This window comes from Falco biarmicus, chromosome 5 (genome assembly GCF_023638135.1).
Source record: "Falco biarmicus isolate bFalBia1 chromosome 5, bFalBia1.pri, whole genome shotgun sequence".
Taxonomy (NCBI): Eukaryota; Metazoa; Chordata; class Aves; order Falconiformes; family Falconidae; genus Falco; species Falco biarmicus.
In genome coordinates, this window is record NC_079292.1 from 49,614,996 (window position 1) to 49,623,841 (window position 8,846).

Below are 8,846 nucleotides of genomic sequence, written 5' to 3' on the forward strand. Positions count from 1 at the left end.
TGTTTACAGAAGGGGCTGTGAGCCATTAAAAGGAAAGGACTGGGAATTCCTTATGTTTTGGAGGAGGGGGCTCTGTGTCCCATGCAGCTTTTTTCAAAATATGAAGGAGACACATGAACCTCAAGTATTGAGCTGGTCAACAACAGCCAGGAAATTCAAAGTCAAGGCTGCCACTGTGTCCTTGGTTGACCCTTTGATGCCCTGGGACTGCAAGAGCTTCAGCTCAGTATGTGGTCTTGTGTGTCATTTTTGTCACAGTACTTATTAACAGGTGTACAAATTCTGCCTGCAACGCTGCTGCTTTATCCAGTGTGCATCCAAGATGAACCTGACACAAGGCACAAACGAATGCCAGAATCCTGCCCTTCATGTTGCAGGTCTGCCCTCGCATTATCCCTTGTGTTACTGGAAGCGGTCTGCACAGATTGATTTAAACCTCCTTTTATCATGTGACAAGAGACAGAAATTATTAAAAAAAACCATAAAGCAAGTGTTTACTAAGATGTCTGCTCCATCTGACCTACATTTCACCCATCTGTTACAAACCTGATTTATGGAAAACCCGAAATTATAACACTTCCTAGAAACATAAAGACTCATAACTTGGCCTTATTTTGTCAAGTCACATCCTTTTTTCGATACCTGTCTGTGTTCTTACTAACCCAAGATACTTACTCATAAGACCTAGAATGATACAGTTCCTAAGCCACAGCTGATTATCTTCTCTGATGTCAGACATGAGAGACACATAACAGCTTAGAAGTCAGGATAAGGGAATGGTGGAGCAGCACCAAACAGGAGAAATGACAAGCTTTGCTGTGTGATTGCCAGCTAGGAGCCTTAGCAGGTCAGTAATCGGAATGATTATTTATGCAGTGCAGACTTGCAAGGAACCACACATGTCTTCTTGCTAGTTTCAGTGTCAGAGCTATACGATGTCCTGTCACATTAAGAAAAGGAGGGGAAAGAGCAAGAGTGCTACAGAAAGGGGTCTGGGAAATGCAGCTTTAATAAATTCTGCTGCAGTATGCCATCTGTTCTGATGGGAAATCTATGCTGTCATAAATCTGAGTGTTGTGGCTAGAAAGACTATGGGCACACAACCTAAATTTGTAGATACTGTGCTGTGAAAACTACAGAAGAGCTGAGGCATTAATGTGACAAAGCTGGATTCTTTTCTGGTTGGGAATAATTCTTGAGAATGTTTTTCTCTCCTTTAAATAATTTATAATTACATAAGCTCTGTAGGTGACAAGTTTTGTAACATATAGCTATCACAAATATTGACAAAAAATGGACCTGTGCTCATTCACTGTGAGTAGTTACTGAGTATAATAATGTGTTTTCTACTCCTTCTGGTGGGCAGTCCTTTTACAAAGATAAGGGTCTGAAGCAATCACCAGACCTTGGGCTCTCTCCTGAGGAAAATCCAAGAGGGAAGCTGACAATAAACAAGATTAAAGTACCTGGGGAAAATCTGAATCTTTCTTCTATGTGTCTTTCAAGTCCTACCTGACTGAGCAGAAGTTAACAACAGCAAGATGCAATATAGTTAATTATTTTTAATTAAACTTCCTATTGCCCACATTCATGAATAAGGACTCCTTAAAGGTAACAAAAAGAAACCAAAAATGAGTCTCTGTTCGATGGAAAGTCTAAAATAATCTTTTTATTGCTATCTTTTATGATTCTCATGTGCACAAAGTACCTGCTAAATGATACTTAGAACTGGGATAATCACATCACAGGCAGGCTCATTTGTGTACACTGTGACAGCTCTTTTGAAAAGAATTTCTGTCTTTCTTCTGTGTCTACCGATGCTTTGTCCAATGCAACAAACCAGTTCTAACACAAACACCAATGGACTGTCAGTTTAACATTTGCCTTTTGTCAGTATCATTGATGTACAGGCTAGTCACAGAAATGCTGTGGAAAATTCTGACATCTTTGCAGGATTTCAGAAAAAAAGCAACCTATTTTTGCAGAACAGCCACTATCCAGAAAATGTCATAGACCTCTTAGAACTGGGACAGGAGCTAATGCATATAGAGCAGGGGTCCTCAAACTTTTTAACCAGGGGGCCGGCATGCGGATGCAGTGGCAGGCAGTCACCTGCGGCTGCTTGGTTTCCCCCCCAACCCCCGGCGGGGGGGGGTGGTGGGGGGGTTCTGTAAATACCGGGGGCCAGATTGAGGACCCTGGGGGGCCGTACCCGGCCCACGGGCCGTAGTTTGAGGACCCCTGGTATAAAGCATACAGCTACTTTTGTCAGTGTTAGGCATGCAAGGTCTCCCAAGGTCCCTTCAAAAAAGGCCATCCTTTCCATCTTGTATCAGTTTCCACAGTGTGCAGACCCACAGTTTGAAAAATCCTTTATTCAGTCATGGAGAAACTTTTTTTGGACATTGTTTATATTCACATATGTTTGTTGAAACAGTAAATAGAATATATAAACCTTTTAAATATCAAGATACATCTCTAAGCAAGCAAAACTTGAATAAAAAATGTGCAGAGCAGTGGTAAGATCAGAGCTTGCTCATAGCTAGCGAGATAAAATATTAATGTCCTATATGCACCTTTTAAAGTACAGGTAATTGTGTGTAAATATGCATAAAAATCCACTAGTTCATTCACTTATGATAACCTCAAAATAATGAATTTTGAATGGACCGAAGGTGTAAGTCAGTTTCTTCACCTACTGGTATTAGCAGACTTTTTCCAATATACCACATTGCTTACAAAATCAATATTCATTCTAAATGATCCTTATGAATAAAGTGCAAGACAGCAGAGCATAGGGTTACTGATTGGAAGTGGTTGACTCACATCCAGTGGTTCTATTGGATCAAATCCCTGGATGGCTTTTCTACTCAGTATACCACTTTTACATTTATTTTGCCCAGGAACAGGAACCCACTATCACCAGGTTTTACTAGCAAGAATACTCTTGGGATAAAGATGTCCTCTCCATTAGGTGGTTCCAGGAACGGGCCACTTACACAAATGTGGGAGTTGAAAATTGTATGTCCAGCTGTGGTGGGGCTTATATGCACTGTGGAAGTGTGATTTGCCCACACCTCTGAATGCTAGAAGCTCCTTGTCATGGTGTAGTGATTTAAAAAAAAAAAAAAAGAAAAAAAGATGTCAGTGTTGACGTCTATGAGAAGTAGATAACGTATACATTGTTCAAACCAGACATGGGATAAACTTTCTTTATCCTTCCCACACCTTTTGCCCTCAGGTAGAAGATGGAGAGGACCCTGTGATGGCAGAATGGAAGACAAGGAAGCTCCAGCAGCCCTCATAAGAGGGAGGGTTGCTGCAGCGGGGAAATGCTGTGGAAAATATTTTGGACTGCTCTGCTGCAATAACAATCCAAATTTACTGTTTCCCTTGAAATGTATTTAGAAACTGAGCAACCGGCTACAGCACCATGTAGTTAAGACATCACAAGTTGGAAATAGCCACAGGTTTTCTGCTGGAATCAGTCTAGGATGGTCTCACACTAAGCATGACTGAGCTATGACTGAGGTGGTTCAAGTTTTTGCTTCATTCTGCAGGACTCATGACCTCAAAGAAAAGGATTGCCTTGCTGAAGCAAAGGGAAGGAACAGATGCATATATCCTGATTCTCAGTACACATCAATGTAAAGAGCACAGTTGAGCCACAGTAATATACAATACCTGTCAACATTCAGCTAAATATTTCACCAAAAGAGCTGAGGAAAATATAAGAGATGCATAAAAGTATCTTCTAGAAACTTTATGATAAGTTTTCACTGTTAAAAGGTAGACTTTCTCTAGGAGTTCAGTAATCAGTGTCATACTATTCTAAAATCTGGACTTGAAGAAGATGATAGCCACCAAGGAGATTATGGTTTTATTTATCACTTGTATTCTGCAGGAGAGACAGAAACAATAAAAATCAAAAACTCTGTCCTGTTCCTTCAAAGAAGTGTAGGTACCTGTCTCTGTGAGGTCGCTCTGGGCACTGGTGGAATGAAAGGAGGCCTCTACCTGCCACCCTGACTTAGGCATCAAAAGCCTAAAGTTCAGTCTGGTGTCTAAGTGTTTGTGCTTAATAGGAAAGCTATTTTATGCCTCATATATAACAAGTCACTACATAGGAAGCCTACTACCAGGCACAAAGCTCTGCATTCTGCATGCCTGGGCATTGCTTTGTAGGGCACTGGAGTCCTTTGTTGGATCTAGACTTACCCAGTATCCCAGCAGACATGACATTCACAAGGAATTGAATTCAAATGTCCTGAGTCCTAAAGTAATAATACCTCAAAATCCTGTTTCTCAGAACAGAACTGCAGTGTCAACCACACAGAAAAGGAACAAACAAGCTATTTGTTGTTGGTAGGGTTACACTGCACTACCCACCCTCCTCGAACAGAAAGCTTAGGATGATATTTTGAGATCACCATCTGTATTATGGGCACCAGCTGTCAGAAAATTACTTCATTCTGTCAAAACTGGAGACTGCCTGTGATTTTGCTGAAGTGCCAGGACAGTCAATGTCCATGGTGTATCTAAGGAGTTGTTCTGACCTTCAGGTGAAGCACCTTGGAAACACAAATGAAGGCTAAGTGGTTTCCACCAGGCAAGAAATGCACCATTGATTTGAAACACTTTGCTTACTGTCTTATTACTATTATACAGCAGAGATTATGAAAAACGGGAATAAACATCACATTTGTTGAGAGTCATGTGACAGGCTGACAGAAAATTCATCCATCAAGCTGTCTCTTTGGTCTATATAAAACTTATCAAATACATAGTATTTCAAAGTGCTTTATCTCTGCTTAAGTAATGAGTTAATAGCTGTACTGTCTTCCTAAGTGCCCTTGTTCCCAAAGAGCTCAGGAAATCATCCCACTCCTGTAGGATGTTTTCATGTCTTATGCTGATGCTGGACTGTTTTTCTCTTACTTCTATTGAAACCATAGACAAAGCTGTAAGTCTGTTCATATTCCCTCTTAACACCTTGTGCAGAATTTCGTCTACAACACCTACAGAGAAGGTCAAAGGGAGATTGTTACATCTGGTTCAGGGAGGAAAGACTGAATCAGCTATGCAAACAAAAAAGATCTGTACCATAGGATAAAGAGATTGACCTTTAGACATAGCAATAATAGTAGAATGAAACAGTCATAAAGATGTTAACCAAATGATTTGATCTGACAATCCCAAATCAAAATGAAACTTTTTGATCTTTCATTTTTTAAATTCTTTGTTGCTGAAATAAAATTGGCTTATGTGGGCAAGTTTAGTTAAGGGTCTAAACAAAATGAAGAATCCCACATTTGTCACATAACAAGTCCAGAGCTGATGTGCAACTGGTCATCTTCCGGACTTTATTTTTTGAACATAAATATTCACAGTAAGTCTTAGAATTAAAGTTTTATAATCCTGGTCATTGTGATAAATGGTTACAAGCGTTAAAAGGTGAACTTTTAGCTAAAATGAAAAATTCTTTATACACAAGAACAACCTCAGTAGCTGCAAAACTGGACCTTAAAATCCAGATTTATAACTCCTCAGGTTTTTACAGAATATCAGCGATACATGGACTGGAGTACATTTTCAGTGCAGACACACCTGAGTTGGTTCAATGGCACTAAAAGCATTGTCCAGTCTCCCCTTGAAGCTGCCCCGTATGAGTCACTTAAGGTCTCAAAGCAGCATGAAAATGAACAAGCAGTAAGGTCTGAAATTTTTTAGCATTTCACAGACTCTTACTAGGAAATGTGTCCTGCTGTAAGGAGTCTGCAATGCGAATAAGGTAGGGAATGACAGGGAGAGAGAGCATTGAGGAAGTGGTCTGTCCAAAAGACCAATGGCTGACTGCAGTGTAGCATCTGTCTCCCCTCACTTTGTAAGATCATTGCAAGTGTTTTGCCCATTTTACAGGCACATTATTTGCCCAAACACAATTCTGATACTTATTTTGAAAGCAATATCAAAACATGATGTTGCTAGCTTCCCAGTGAGGTTAAAACACCTTTAAATGATATACATCTTGAATTTTCTAATCTGCTCAGCCAGAGAACCACACTGTTAACAGACTTTTGTGCTCCAGATACCACTGAAAAAATCTTTATTCTCTCTAGTAGTGAGTGACCAAATGATCAGTGTAAAGATGCATGTATCCTATAACCTGAGAAACCTGTGTTCTTAAAAGACATGTGCCATTTTTTCATTTGGATACTACTTGCCAGAGTACCAGGGGGTATAGAAACACAGGAGCTTCCCAGTATAAAAGGAGAGAGAAAGAGTGTGTAGCTACCATATAGACCTAAGACAGCCTGTGTCCTCTTTCGACCAAGGTGCAGTGCAGGATGCTTTCAGGAAAGGTGCCAATGCTCTCATAATGGATAATTATTTTAGATTATTCTGTTGTCTACCAGTGATGAATCTCATCTTAATGGCAGCTTGAGAGATCTGTGGTCTGCTACACAATAGAGCATTATCTGAGACTGATTATCTGAGTTCATTCCCCTTTTTGTATTCTCAGTAGGCTTTGGGGAATAACAGATGCAGCCAACTGACAGGCAAACTTTTTACTTTCTTTCCCCTCCCTCCCCTCCCAAAAGAACTGCTGTGAAGATATCCATTATCTCAGTCAGCAAACATGCAAGCTCTTCTGTACCCACACCAGGAATTACAAGATGGTCAGCTGACTAAGATGGAGAAGAAACACAAAGGCAACCCAGGAGTCTGAAACATAAACTATCCTTTCTCTGGATGGCTACTTGGCAAAGACGAGAAGCTGCCTGGAAGGAACACGAGTGATATCTCAGCACCATGAACTCTCCGATCATTGCCACCTCTCTAACACATTTTTACAATGCATGCTGGAAAGTTGCTGTCAGTGATTGAACCAGTAGGTCCAGTGCAATGGGACTATTTCTGAATTAATGGTTCAAATCCAGGAAAGAAATATTTCATCCTGAACCTATCTCCTCTTCTTAGCCTCTTGCCTTTATTATGCCTTTAAGTTGCAAACTCCTTCTGAGGAACTGTTCCTAACAAAAAGCATGCACAGTGCCCAACACACTCAGGCCTTGCTCCTGGGTAAGGCCTCAAGTTTCTACCTCGGCAGAGTATCCAATACTATGAGTATCATCCTAATTCAAAAAGAATCATTAAATGTTAGTTGGTTTGGTTTTCTGAACATTTTACAATCCTTAAGGAAAGAAGTCAGAAAATATTATTGCTATATGAGTATTTTACTTAATGCTTTAAGCTTCCAAACTGGTTAGAGGTGCTAGAGAACACTGTGGGCATGTCATGATGCCAGAAGCACCTGAGAAAGAATCACATTGTCCAAGTCAGTAGAGACTATTAACCAAACACTTGAGGCTTTTAACTGTGAGGAATAAAGAGCTGGAGGCATGATATTGGAGGTGAAAAGGCTACTGAAGGCATCCTTGGGGAATATCTTTTGTATTCTCCTAGGAAATAAAAAAACTTCCAGTGAGAGGAAACAAAAGACCTGAACAGCAGGAATATTTTGGGACTGGAGCCAGGGAAAAGAGTCAGTAACAAAGACTGGTAATTTTGCATGAATTGCTGTTTTGTGTTGTTGAGCACCAGGACACAGCTGGTGTACTGGCAAACCTGAGGATTTGTATTAACAGTATTGAAATTATAATGAAGTTTTTATTTTATGATTACAGATGTTGGTGAATTATTGTTATTAAACCTATTAGTGTAATAGTACAAATATGAGTTTCTCTTTGCTTACAGTCTTAAATGTTGTAAGTTTGTGAAATTAATTTTAGATAGCTAATGAATAATTCAAAATAATATAAAAGGTCAGTTGAGTTAAAAGCACGGAGGCAAAGGTGAAGTAGTTTGTCAGATTCAAATCGTTGGGAGTTTGGAGTGAATTCACTGCCTTCCTCTGTTACACTCTGGACAGGCACTTAGCAGTTCTGTAGGGTGATCCCAGGTACAGCAGAAGCAAGAGCGAGATCTGGGGTTGTTTTATGAACCACTGAAAGACCAACAGTCTGTTTTGCAAATTGGTTTCTCCCTTTGCCTCATCTGAAAAAAAAAACCCCAAACACCAAAACCACCAAATATCTAATTACTCGGGACATCTAGATTTCTGTCTGCGTTAAGTGGAGCATCTCAAAGCTGCCCCATTTTCAGAAAGGAGGCTCATTGTGTTTATGTTTTTAGTGAACTAGTCTTTTCTCAGCTGAACAACCAACGTACTAACCATAGTTGTGAATACTAGCTTGCTACATAAGAGATGCAATTTTCAGCTTACTCAGTATAGTGACCGAGTTTCTTCCTTTTTTTTTTTGTTTGTTTGTTTTAATATAAAACAAAGACTGGTAATTTTGCATGAATTGCTGTTTTGTGTTGTTGAGCACCAGGACACAGCTGGTGTACTGGCAAACCTGAGGATTTGTATTAACAGTATTGAAATTATAATGAAGTTTTTATTTTATGATTACAGATGTTGGTGAATTATTGTTATTAAACCTATTAGTGTAATAGTACAAATATGAGTTTCTCTTTGCTTACAGTCTTAAATGTTGTAAGTTTGTGAAATTAATTTTAGATAGCTAATGAATAATTCAAAATAATATAAAAGGTCAGTTGAGTTAAAAGCACGGAGGCAAAGGTGAAGTAGTTTGTCAGATTCAAATCGTTGGGAGTTTGGAGTGAATTCACTGCCTTCCTCTGTTACACTCTGGACAGGCACTTAGCAGTTCTGTAGGGTGATCCCAGGTACAGCAGAAGCAAGAGCGAGATCTGGGGTTGTTTTATGAACCACTGAAAGACCAACAGTCTGTTTTGCAAATTGGTTTCTCCCTTTGCCT

The 8,846-nt window shown here is 39.7% G+C and overlaps 1 long non-coding RNA gene across 1 annotated transcript in view; it reads left to right on the plus strand.

The window, feature by feature from the left end:
- Positions 1-8,295, plus strand: part of LOC130149368 (uncharacterized) — a 43,257-nt gene extending 34,962 nt beyond the window's left edge. The window contains exon 3 of the long non-coding RNA XR_008821891.1: positions 3,242-8,295. This is a non-coding gene — a long non-coding RNA (uncharacterized LOC130149368). The remainder of the gene's footprint in view (positions 1-3,241) is intronic.
- The last annotated feature ends 551 nt before the right edge of the window (positions 8,296-8,846 follow it).